The following is a 13,935-nucleotide window of genomic DNA, read 5'->3' as shown; positions in this document are numbered from 1 at the left end:
CCCCCCCCCCCCTTAGACTCTAAGATTGACCTTCATAATTCAAGTTTACCTTCGACTCACTCTCTAATCTTTTCAACAAAAAGAATATTATCATAAAAAAACATACACCAAGGTACAACCTTTTGCAAATGTCTAGTGAAACATCCATGACTAATGCAAAAAGATATGGCCTTAAAGCCGATCCTTGATATAATCCAACTGAAATAGAAAAATACTTGGCCAAACCACCATGAATTTGAACACAAGTAACAACTCATCATTAATGACTTGAATATAAGCATTGTTAATCTATTTCTTTTCTAGAACTGTCCATAGTACTTCCCTTAGAATTTTATCATATGCTTTATGTAAATTAATAAATATCATATATAGATCCTCATTATTCTTTCTATACTTCTCTATAAAATCTCTCAATAAGTATATAGCTTTTATAGTAGACATATTCGACATGTGTCCAAATTGAAATCTCTAACTTTTATAAATCTCAAAATATGTTGTCAAATAGTTTATCAGGATTTCATAAAATTTAATATTCATTATACCAAAAAAATTTCTGAATTTAATAGCCTCAAAATTTACAAAATCCAAATTTACATGATTTTCTAAATTTCACTAAAATTAAATTCAATCTAATACCAAACAGAGAGATTATTAGGTACGGAGTGTGGACGGGAAGAACCGTCTGCACAAATATTGAGTACCTAGCGGTACCCGCATTTGATACCTCTGAATACCGATGAATACCTCTAAATATCCAGTACTTATAAAAAAGATGTACAATCCGCACCTAATAATTTTTCTACCAAACAACCCCTAAAGTCACCATTTACGAGTAATCCAATTGCATCTCAAGAGTACAATCCTGATTTTGCCTATTTCAGGTACAGAAGTCCCGACTTCTCTTTGGAAGGGCAAATTATTGCGTCAGGTGACCGAACGCAGAGATGCGTTCGGTCTCTCTCTGTCTACAGTAATCTGCGCTTTACTGTAGCACTCAGGTTACTGTAGACAGAGAGAGACCGAACGCATCTCTCTGTCAGGTGACTTGATGCAATAATTTGCCAGGTAGAAGAGGCTAAATGAGATTGTTTTCTTTCTTGTCATATGTGAAAGCTGGGCTTCATTTGGAGTAATTTTTTAATTATTTTTAAGATAATTTTTTAGTATAAAATTTTTGGAATCAATGAAAAAATAATTCAGTTGGGACGATTTTTTTAATATTTTATAAAATTGTTATAAAGAAAGTAATTTTTTAAAGATATTGTAGAAAATATTTTTTTTGTACTATTTTTTTTAAAACAACGAAAAAGTAAGATTAAATAAAAATTATAGTTATAATCTGGAAAAACGAAGCAATATAAAATTTGTCCCTAATGAATCCTTAGTCATCGATGATTAATTATGACTAGTAAATTAATGATAAAAAAATGAAAATTTATAAAGGTAGCCTTAAATTTACAAATGTATCGTGATTTGAGTTCTTATTAGCGCAAATTATGTGAGAGATACCAATTAAGTCACATATCTATTAATATTTTGTCTGATAATTGCAATTGATAGCTCTCACAATAGTGACCTTCCATTATACATTTTCTTTAAAAAAAAAAAATTGAAGGAAATCAAAACGAAAGTGATGTGGTGCATCTTAGGATTATGATGCCATAGAAATAATATATTCTTTTTTAGCTTTGGTTCCTTCTTTCTAGAACTTTTTAGAATCTTCTATAGTATTTATATTTATAAGTTATTAATGTAATTAGGAATTAGGATGATACATATGAAATATTTTTTAAAAATACAGTATTTTCACTGTTTGATTCTTTGAGCTATTTTGCTCTTTTGATCTCCTTTATGTCGATCTCCCTACATCAGAAACTATTGGTTATTTAAGCATTTCATGTTTTTATTTTATCAAAATCCAACCATTGGCTACTAAATTCAATCTCTATATTAATGATTTAGAAGTCATTACTAATGGTTCCTTTAACAATGGTTTTAGCTATTATTGTTAATGCATTTTTAATTAAAAAAAAACTACATTCAAAATCAATCATACAGTAAGACATAGTAGCTACAAAATTCATGATGAAACTGATTAGTCAAAGTGATAGGTAGTATAACTTATATTGTCACAACTGCCCAACTTTGATTATCTTTAGCCACTTCTCTGTTAGCAGCAGTCTATTGCTTGTACAGCTTCAATCCTCACCATTGAAGCATAACAAAATTTGATCTGGCCATTCTTATCATCCCTAGCTTCATATATGCAATGTAAAAGGAAAATGAAAATATATAGAGAAAAGAATTAGAATTTCTGCTCCACTATTCTGTTCTAACAAAAGAAACGTATCTTCTTCTATTTTTATGCTTTCTGCTTCTGATTTTCTTATTCTTGTAGGTCATCAAAGCTTCAGCAAGTTCTTCAGAAACAAGAACAATTTTTTTTAGATGTGAGAGCGATTTTAATTATTACTATGTTAAAAAATAGTAATCTTTTAATTGGGTGGTACGTATATGATAGCCCATATTTAGCATCTTTCTTAACAAGTCACCAACATGTTTAAAGGCAAATAAAGCTTGATTGTATTAATGGTATATATCACACCATATATAGAAATGATATTGTTGTGATCTTTGTTAGAGGACAACATCTCAATCCCTTAGATTTGTGCTCCTAAAGAAAGCCTAATAGATCGAGAAGGACAAATTATTGTAGCACTTCATTAATGTACTTTTGAGTGATGATGAGTTAAGCATGACATTACAAGCTTATATGTATCTCTGGCTCTGAGTCCTAAATTCTTTGAGTGGGTAAGGAAGTGGTGAGGGGTCATCTGAAGACTTTCTATATTTTTTGTAGCTCGTAAATGACTATTGTATAAATTTTACATTTTGGACCTTATAATATAATGCAAATAATTACTAATTTTATAGTAATGAAAATTTACGTTTTATTGTTTATATTATTTTAAATAAAATTAGTCAGCTCTAGTTGTCAATTAAATGATTTATGATGATCTAGTTGTAAATAAATATTGGTGTTAATTAAACATAAGAAAATAAATGAAATTCTTCTAATTTAGATATCGGGGCGTGACAAATGTGATATAAGAGCAATGATTAGTGGAAGAATTTACTTGTAACTAAAGTTGTTTTAGTGATTTCATTATTTATTGATTAAAATATGTTTATCGATTTGTTTTATTTTAAATTTTTTTGTATGTTTGAGATTTATTATTTATCAAACAAATGGCATGGATTCAAAAGAAAGAGGAAAGAAGTCTTCAACCGATACTGAAGTCTTTTTTAGTAACATCTAAGAATATGACATAGTGCCTAACTTGGTCGCTCATATGATCATTGCTAAATTGGCAAAACAATCTTGGTAAAGCTATAAGAAAATAGGTGAAAGTAGTAAGAAAAAGGCCATCAAGATTATCAAAGCAAAAGCCACCTTATAATATATTTGGTGTGGGAAGAGACATGTGGGATCCTAAATGCTTGATTAAACCTTTATGCAAACACAATAAATAAGGTTTGGCCAAGCTTTCATGCTGTACACAAACAGTGTGAATTTATGCTTGTTCCGTACAACAACGAACTAAACATTATTTTGAATGGTCCAACCTTGTAAAGCAAACAACAAGTTTGATTTTCAAGTGAAGCACATCACTTCAATCAATTCAGCTAGAATTGAAAATTCTTGATCTGTTAGGTTGACACCACAACAAATATCAAATGAAATTTTCTTATCCCACTAATAGATTGTTTGACATATTTCTACCTAGTCTATATTAGCAGTCATTATATTATTCAATATCAATAGTCCTACAACAATAATTTGACTAACATTATGAATATCATCATAATCGTCTACATGTACTTAATTTAAATCAAACAATAAGTCATGATCACTCTCACTAGCTTGCTCGCTTGATCCCATGCTCATATTTTCATAACCTTTATCGACAGCAAGCATGGAGGCTCTACACTTAATAGCCCCCAACATGTTTGCACGAGATGATTATGTCAACTGACCTAGCTAAAGCATTCAATCACATTGATTTTGCAAACACTGCATCCGACTCACGTATGTTTAGTTAAAGATCAATACATGAACTAAGAGGGCTAAGTTGGTTAATAATCTACTTAATGGGCAACTTATCAAACATATGGCTCATCCACTAGAAATTGGCTAGAATCACCATCATGCGTCTCTAACCCATCATCTAAGCTAAATGATTCTTGGATTTGGGAGGCCAGATTTTCAACAATACTCATTCCAACGCCATTCTCTTCAACTTCCACATACATAATAAGAAATTATCTGGCAACTTAAGATAACACAACTTCATAGACATCATCATCTTCAACTTTTGGGATGCAATGAAATCATTCTCGATCATAGGACGATAAACAATGTTCAATATATTCATGGACGCATAGTACTTAAATACTTTGAGCCCCCTAAACATAAGTTGCTCTATGTTAGTGTTTCTTGGTACTTGCAAATGACGATTTCTACTCCTAATATATGTTGGTACAAATTTAGCATCCATAATTAATTGACTATCATACAAGAGTATAAAGGATGTTGATCATCCACTCCTTATGAAATCCTAAACTTGTCATGATGAACATTAAAAAAAGGCAATTAAAACTTAAATTATTCATGATTTGGGGCCCAATTATGTGTCAAAATGATAGAATCAAACTTTTATACCTCTCAGCGAATAAGTTCTAAATCATTAGGGTAGCTCAACATTGCAGTTGTAAGGGTTGAAAAAGCCTTAACTAAAGCCTTCTAATTTACCAACAATGATTGGTTCTTAGTTAGCTACTTAATTATAGCCTTTTATGAAGATTTGATTAATCTAATTTAAATCAATCTTATTGATAATTTTACCTAATTTAATTTAAGATAGGTGATTATATATTTTTGTAATAGATTTCAATATAGAGAATTTAAACTAATTCATCTATGCCGCTCTCCTTGGTTTGTCGGTTGGGTTTTTTGACTACTAACTAAGCAATCTTCGGTTTGAGTCATACGTATGTATTGTGTGTGCAAGTCTGGGCGCTGTCCCTTAATTCTCTCAAAATAATAATAATAATAATAACTCATATGGCATTATTTGTGAGATAGATATGAATTAAAAAAGATCTTCTATTAAAGTTATACGGATATTTGTTAATGTCATTTGGCTTCGCCAATGCTCCAATTATATTCATTTGAGTGATGACCAAAATTTTTGCCTCATTATTAGAACTTTTAAATCATTTATTCCTTTTGAGTGATGGCGATAATTATGAAGCTCATTAGATTTAATGAGGTTAGAAGCTGTTAAGTATCTTACTCATTACATTTAATTTGCAATTGTGAGAAACATAAATGAAAATATATTGTTGAAAAGAAATAATTATAACATTCAGTTTATTAAATAAATACATAATAAAATATGTAAATGTTTTAACATAGTATTATTTTTTAATAAGATAAATATGTTTGTAAGTAAGCCTACAAATGGGCAATATTATTATTTTCTGTTACAAATTATTTCCGTTAATGCTTTCTATTAAATATTATTATTTTTGGTTAAAATTTTACAATTAATTACTATTTCAATTTTAGTTTTCTGTAAAAAAAAAATTAAAAATAATATGTTTTCTATTAGCATGAAAATTAGCTTCATAAATAACCTGCAGGAGTGCACAAACAAACACAGGCAACATTTGCCCTAATAAATATAATTTAAATTAATTTTAGTTCATACTATTAAAAATAAATGATTTCCGCAGCATTTATGTAGCAGCAAATTAAAATACTGCTGCTATAGTAAAACGGCTCTTTTATGTTATTAATTCGCGCCAAATGAAAAATAAGGCGCCAAAAATCGGAACGCGATTGCGAAATAAGCCCTAGCCCCTCAATGCCTCGTCCCGACCTCTCGCTCTCCAAGTGCGACATTTCTGTAGCGATCTCCTCCAAGTGCGACATCTCTCTAGCGATTTCCTCCGAGCACGATCTGCCTCCTTCCTAGCCGCCTCCTCCCCAACCGTGGACGACGGCGACGCTGACGCCCAAGCCAAAGCCGACGTTGAATCCCTAGCTCATTCTGTACGTCGTCTAGACCTCTCGCGATCTCCTCCGAGAGCCCATATCGGACGTTGACAATGAAGCCGACGCCGACACCGACACCAACGCCGACGCATCTGCTTCCCTTCTAACAGAACTTCGCCGTTCTGTCGTTCGCCGCTCTCTTCTTCACCTTTTACTTCTTGAATCATACCTAAAATTAAGCAAACATTGGGTAAGATTTATATTAGTTTGTTATTTTATTTTGTTTGCTATTCTTCTTGTTATTTTTTTTATCCTGTAATAACCTGCATTTTTAGTTCTTCTTCTTGATTTATTTTTACTTGGTGATTTGAATTTGGTCTTACCTAATTCCAAACGTTAAGGAGAGGGGTAAGTTATTGCATGATTAGTTTAGTTTAAAAACTTGAATGAGAGGATATTTCTAATACAAATTCAAAATTTTTGATGCTAATCATATATAATTATCTATTTTGTATCGGAATATATGACATAAAAAATTTTCTCTTATTTATCTAAGGTATTGTTATTAAAATCATAAGAATTAGTTATATTTCCAAGCTAAATATTTATCAAGTTTACGTGGAAGGAATTAAAGGTGCTCTCTAACCAATAATCAAGCATGCAATTACGTAAAGCATTATTCAAGTTAATTAACCAACTAGGAATCTCAATATCATCTCAGAGTTTTCTAAAACAAGAAAAAACCACAGGCCCTAAAATCCCTCAATTATGTCCCCTCATAAACTTCCCTCAATTGCAATTTTTAAGTATCCAATAATTTGGTATTTTTTGGTTTTTGTTATTTGGTTAAGCAAAAATCAAATGCACCTGTTGAGTATTGTAAATTCAAGATAGCTATTAATAGCATTTAGTTGTTAAAATTTAACTTGGTATGATGACTTGTATTTATTGTCAATGGTTTCTTGATTGTTTTCAATGGTTAAACATTGCAGTTGAATTTTAAAATGAATAAGAGTTGGATATCCAAGTCAAGATGGTGGCTATGAAGTGCAAAAGAGAAATTAGGTGATCATTGATGCTTAAAAGGGACACGATGTTTTGTTTTGAAATATTATAAGAATTTTGATTTTATGTTCGGCTCTAGATAGTAATATAATATTTTGATGTATGACAATTTAGATATTTTTATCTAGATAGTAATTTTGATTTTATGTTCGGTTCAGAGTGATAGTTCATTGTAATTAGCTAAATATGATGATGGAAGTGTTGGAGAAATGAGGTATTCAAACTCCCACGTTTTATGATTTACATAATCTGCTTGTGGGCCATCAGATTGGCTCAACTGCTTACTTTCCTTAACATGCAAATTCCGAGGTATTGTTTGAGGTGTATGATTTCTTGTCATAATGTTGGTTTTGTTAGAATGTCAAATCTGTTTTGGATACTGCAATCAAAGTTGTCTCCAACCTTCAAGGAAAAGGGAGATTTTTAAGAAGAAGAAGAGTTTTGGTTGTTGATGATGTAAGTGCTCTGTTTTTTTCCTACACTTATGATTCTTGTTTGGTTTGCAATCTTCTGCAGTGATCAATACTCCTGTTACTGCTAATATAAACAACGCAATTATAACTCCACCAGTTGCTACTGTACCAGTTGGAGTCATAAATCCAGCAGCTAGCTTTCTCCCGTCTTTAGACCCTCGTTTATCTCAGGTTTATGCAGCATAACTCCTCTAATTAACTCTCTTATATGACTTACGATGATAGTTTTAAAAATGACTTATAATAAATCTGCGCATTTGGTAATATCCCATGTTTTCTTTCCTTATCTTTCCCTTCATTTCTGTAATGCATGATTCTTATGTGCTGACCTTTCTTTCCGGTATTGTTTGGCATCCCATCACTTTCGGTATTGTTGGCAATGGTTACTTTTTTCTGCAGGTTGCCTCTTTTTCCATTCTCTTCTTCTAATCACATGGATACATAAGTGCATGTTGTACAGTTCTCTATTTATAAAATTATAATATACTTAGTAGTTAATATAAGCTTATATTTCTTTTCTTTTTCAGGTTAATCAAGCAAGGGTTTAGGATTGAACAAGTGATTGCTAGACGAGGGACTGACGAAGAGAGTTGGATCACATGAGCTGTTGTGGTTGCTAGTGAATATATATATATTTTTTGTGTATTCACTGCTGTATATTTTAAGTCTTTGTATTAGCCACTGAGAACTAGTTGTATTCATTTAATTCTATATATGTTGAAGAATCAATTTTGATATTGTTTATGTATTATTTAATCATAAAAAATGATTTCTTTTGCATTTAATTTTTTTTAATTGCTCATACCCTTTAGCAGCGGTTTTAACACCTGCTAACAATGATGTTATAGCTTTCCTGCAGCAGCGCTTCCAAACAGCTGCTGTAGCATCTCTATAGCTACGCTTCCAAACCGCTGCTATAGCATCTCTACAGCAGCGCTTCCCAACCGCTGGTATAGCCTTTCTACAGCAGCGCTTACAAAACCGCTGCTAAAGCCTTACCAGCGAAAGCAGATGCGGCGGATGTGCAGCGGTTTATAAACCGCTGCGAATAATTTTGTAGCGGTTTAAACCGCTGCTGTAGGTTAGAAAATGTGATGCAGAAGCCTAATTTATTAGTATACGATCTCACTAACTAAAAGTGGCAAGATTTATCCTAAAAAAAATATAATCTAACCCTAAACACTAATATACTATATTCTTGTTTCCTCACTGAACATAATTAACATGAAAAAACAAAAAAATAAATCCTATAAGCTTAATATGAAATCCCCTAAACAACAAGTTTTATACTATAACAGATACAAGATTTAAATGATTTGAGCAAAATAATACATGCTAATTAAGAATTTTTTTATAAATAAATTATTAAAGTACATAGACTAATTTATAAAATCAAGAAATCATTCGAAATGCGTGATTTACGAGCTCATGAATGAATGGAACGAATCATATCAGCCGGGGATTTAATATCGCAATTTACTGTAGCAAGTCACCCGACTAACTCTGCAAAGCCAAAACCCTGTGAGAGCTATTATGCCAGCTTTTGACTGCATTTTTGAACGCTTCTAAAGCTAATTGCCTGTTCAATAGATAGCTATGATAAATTAAATAATTTATTATTTAACGGTAACTATTTTAAAAATATGCCCGGTCGTAGATTCATTTCAATTCTTTTGCATCTGAGAGGCTTAGAAGTAGTGCAAAACATAAGGCATCAAAAAGCCCAAGCTAATTTTCGTCGGAATTTCTCATAAAGTGCCGGTACATCTCGAAGCAATTTCCTTCGCCATGAGCTACCATGGCATGCGTTCGTGCTTTTAAGTTTCCTTTATAAAAGCCAGTGCTATGGTCAAGAAACTTTAGTTTTGGTCGGTCAGTACGTGGATGCTGACGCCAATGCTCACGACTTTGGGTGACCACAGCCCTCCAATTCTACATTTCATTTATTTAGTATATGCTTATATTATGAATAAGCTTGGCTAAATGTGAAGTAGGGGTGTAAGTGGACGTGGTTGATCCAGACTTAGGTTTGGTTGGGACAGTTTTTTTGTTGCTTTCTAAAACAGTTTTCTAGTATAAAAATTTATTGAATTAGAAAATTTTATATTAAAAAGTCATTTTATGAAGCAGTACAAAAGCTGTCTCAAACAAAACCTTAGACTTCATTTGGGAAGGCTTTCTTGCCCTAAAAATTTTTGTACTAAAAAATTGTTTTAAAAAGCAGTAAGAAAGTTGTCCCGAAAGAATATGTTTCATTTGAGATGTTTTTTTAAAATATTTTTTAAAGCAGCTTTTTAATAAAAAAATTCATGTTTAAAAGATTTTACACTAAAAACTACTTTATATAGCAGAAAAAAAAATTTGTCTCAAATGAACCCTTACTATACGTCGAGCTTGAATTTGATGATGCTTGGCTTATTGGCTTGCAGGCCGGCTCAATGAAATTCGTATTTATAATTCTAGCTATTTCTTCCCTACCATTCCATTTAGGGTGTTGAACTTAAATCCTTTAATTCTAACAAACTCTTCTTCCTCAAACGTCATTGATGTTGTCAATGTCTTCTTCAACGAGCTCCGACTGTGACTTGCATGCCACTATCAATGCCTTCTCTAGCGAGTTACCATAGCAACTTCCGCGCTTCTGTCATGAATTTCCATTCATATCATCTCAAATGACCTCCCATTAATACCAAGAAACCCTTGTCTTAAGGGTTTTGAGATTTTGGGGACCACGTGCTCATGAGCCAAATCCAAGACTGTGTTATTATTGTGACGAGTTGAGCTCGAATCAGCTTTCACTCAAATTTGGCTTAACTCGTTTACACACTTAGTGTGAAATATAATTAAAACAAGTAAAACCATTTGTCATATTATACTTATTAAAAAGGAAATTTATATCTTGATGTAACTTTTGAATTTTTCTAATGTAATATTTACGAATAAAATTATTATTATTCCTTAAAAATTTCTACAAAAATGATCAATAAAGCAGGAATAGTTTCATAAAATTTTATGATTATTTAAGTATAATAAAGTAAATAATTTTTTATTTGGTTATAGCCTATGACAAAGCGGATGAGAGTTACTTTATGAAACAGAGAACTAGTGGTGACCTGTGCCCCCACTCAAGATCCACCCGCGCATTTAATAATCACGAGGGTTGACTTCATAAACAATAATCGATATGACTGATTTTTAAGCTTTAGTAGTCAATTGAAAAGAACTCTTACATCATGGTAGCCTGCTTGAGGATTGTTCAATTGCAGCCCATCGAGTACGACTTCGAGTAGATCTTGTTAACTTGGCTTGAATGAGCTTGATTTAATTTGAACCAAATAGACTTATGTTTAATCGGCTGGTACATATTATATATTGAGTTTGGTCCTTAATTATGTGAGTACCTCTATGAAGAAAATTGAAATAATATATAACATTGAAAAATCAAACTCCTCGTTTTAAAAGAAGGTAGCATTCTCCCTAATGAGGAATTTAGGCTTCGTTTGGGAAGACTTTCTTCTTGCTTCTTAAAGTGGCTTTATAGTACAAAAATTAAAATATTTGTACTGAAAAGCGACTTTAAGAAGTTGTAAGAAAGCCATCCCAAACGAAGCCTTAATCGATTCGTACGAGTATCTCAAATCTCAAACTCTCTCATAAGCCCAAATAACTATTTATTTTGTAAACTCTGAACTCCTCTGCTAAAAGAAGATAACATTTTTTCTTTCTAAAGGGAACTTATTCAAATTGTGAAATCATCTCAATCATTAAGATATTCTTATTGAGTCAAAGAATGGTATTTACAAGATGGTGAAGTCTGGTAATATTGTTGTTAAGTGCGATGGTTCTACACACAATCGTAATAGTGCTACAGTCAAATGTAATATTAAATTGTGGCATGCTAATTTTATATAAATTAGATAATATAAGAGACATGGGAGTTTTCATTTGGAAGATTTAAAAAGGACAAAATTATTAGGCCTAATCCAATTGAAATAATTTTGTTAAGTAGGGTAGATTATAAAGGTTTTCCATCTCCTGAATCAAAGAAGGTTAACTTGCAAAAAATATGGTTGGCCTCCTATGAGAGAAAGATGGAGAAATTCAGAAGAAATTAAGAGATGAGAAGCATTCTGATAATTATAGCCAAATGCATGCAGTTTGATGGATTTTGTAATTAGGCAACGATGGACCCCTAGTTGTCCAACAATGAGGGTCGAGAGATAGTCCAATAGTGGTCGTTGGGTGGCTGTGGTCTGATGGTAGTGGTATGGGCAACAATGATCTGATGGAGCTAGTCGATTAGTGATGGTTCAATGATTGTGGTCGTGTAGTGGTCCAATAGTGCTGATTAGATTGAGTGGTCGGCTGGTGATGATTTGACTGTGATGGTTCTACAATAATATTTAGGCGGTGGCAGTCGGCCAATAGTAGCGGTAAGTGGTGTTTGATGTCGACGGTTTGACCAAAGTGATAGAATGATGGCAATTTGGTGGTGGTGATGAGGTGATTAAATAACAATGGTTCAACAATAATGATTGGACAAAGATCTAAAATTCTTCAAATCTATGAACTCTCTGAAATCTCAAACAATGTCCTTTAGAGTGTCATTCTCTATAAATAATTATCATTCTCTATAAATAGTTAAATTCCAAAACAACCCATCGAACAACCCAAAGTAGTCCACATAATTAGAAGGTATTTATTTGAATATTTGAGTTCTTTAATGATCTCCAAATTAATCAAATTTGGACTTGTTGGATTCTTCTCATTAATATGTTCAATTTAAATATAAGTATATAATATTTGTAGATAATTTGATTCTCCAATTAACTACATTAAGTTTTCAACAATACTTAAATTATTTTATTTTAGCTAATTTGGAGTCAAAGTAGATCACTTTTAATTTTGTTAAATTCTTCTCATACTATAAGTTTGATAAAATAAGAAATCAAAAAATTATAAACTTAATTTTGAAATTTAAATTTAATATGCATCTAGATTCATGTTTAATCAACTGAATTTTCTATTAAATAGATACAGCTCAATGTCCTTAGTATTTTTCCGATTAATTATGTTAATTAAGCTTTTTTTTTTCTTCTCCTAATATTTAGTGCTTGTTTAGTGTGGAATATGATTATGTTGATCAATTGGGTAATATTGTTGCCTTTGACCTCAAATCCATCGGTCTAGCTAACCCAGGGGGTTGTAGGGGATCATCCCTTTGCTTGGGTCCTTTTTTTTTTGGTACAACCATACAACACTGTGCTGCTATATTGTATGGTTAGAGGTAACCAGATAGCAGAGCACTATGACGCTCCAAACCCTGGTGCTACAGTGCTATCAATTTGATCTAGCCCCATGATGTTGTGAAATAGGCTAGCAGTTTTTTTTTCTCGTTTCTTACAAAGGGTTGCACACTTGGTGGTTTTTGTGTTTTACTCTTTGTTTGTTCAAGTTAAAAACAGTGCAGGAGTGAAGAGAGCCAAGGAGAGAGTGAGAGAGAAGATAGATGATCTCTATTTTTTCTCCCTATTTTTCATAGTGAATTTCTTGGTGGTGTGTGGCTCCTTGATTTTTTCAGGTTTTGAGTTTTTCAGAATAAATCCTAGTGTTCATTCTTTCTCGTTGCATTTTTTCTTTCTTATTTGTGTTTATTCATTATTTCTTCTGTTGTGTATTGTTCTGTATTTTTTTTTTTTGGGACAGTTATGGGATTCGAGCTCGGATGAGATGGAAGGAATTTCTTTCGTCAACCACTCTGCCGCAGACCCGATATCTGTTGTGTATTTTCTATGTATAGCAACAGGCTTAAGCAAGTTAATCTTGCCAAATCACATAAACCATTTTTCTATAGCTTTCCTTACATTTTTTTTAATATTATTACCTCACAGATGCTTTTTACTATTGTTTCAATGTCTCAAACATGTTTAATTGTACCCGGCAGCTAGCTGTCTTGTATTTGCTGCAACTAAGTCGCTGCTGCTGCAAAATTAAATAAGATAAGTCATACGATGGCTACGACTTAAATATTAGCTGTGAAGCAGCAGCAGGCAAGTGTAAGCTCGACATGTATTTCTTATGTTTTCAACCTGCAAGAGTTTCTCTCTCTCTGGGAACTTTTTTTTTTATTGTAAGGAAAAAATATTAGAAAGTCATATACTGCACCCTACTAAGAAAAAAAAACACTTTCTAGAACAGTTTATTGGGGATAAATTTTCATTTCCACGTATTTATCTTGATAGGAAACTTAGACTTTCAACTAGAATATTTTGAGTTTGAGTCTTAAATAAGTGATATCAGTGAAAAAAAATTATTATCTGTGTAAAAAAATTAAAT

At 32.1% G+C, this 13,935-nt stretch overlaps 1 long non-coding RNA gene across 2 annotated transcripts; it reads left to right on the top strand.

Annotated features, from left to right (window-relative positions):
- Positions 1-5,830: 5,830 nt before the first annotated feature.
- On the top strand, positions 5,831-8,337 carry LOC110098553. 2 transcript variants are annotated; one of them, XR_003699929.1, is made up of 3 exons: positions 5,831-6,311; positions 7,054-7,770; positions 8,127-8,337. It is a non-coding gene; the product is annotated as an uncharacterized LOC110098553 (long non-coding RNA). The 2 variants fall into 2 exon arrangements; XR_003699928.1 differs by having other exon boundaries at positions 7,054-8,337.
- The last annotated feature ends 5,598 nt before the right edge of the window (positions 8,338-13,935 follow it).

This window comes from Dendrobium catenatum, unplaced genomic scaffold (assembly GCF_001605985.2).
Source record: "Dendrobium catenatum unplaced genomic scaffold, ASM160598v2 original_scaffold_268208, whole genome shotgun sequence".
Taxonomy (NCBI): Eukaryota; Viridiplantae; Streptophyta; class Magnoliopsida; order Asparagales; family Orchidaceae; genus Dendrobium; species Dendrobium catenatum.
Note: the sequence above shows the minus strand (reverse complement) of the source record. Positions and strands in the feature narration are given on the sequence as shown.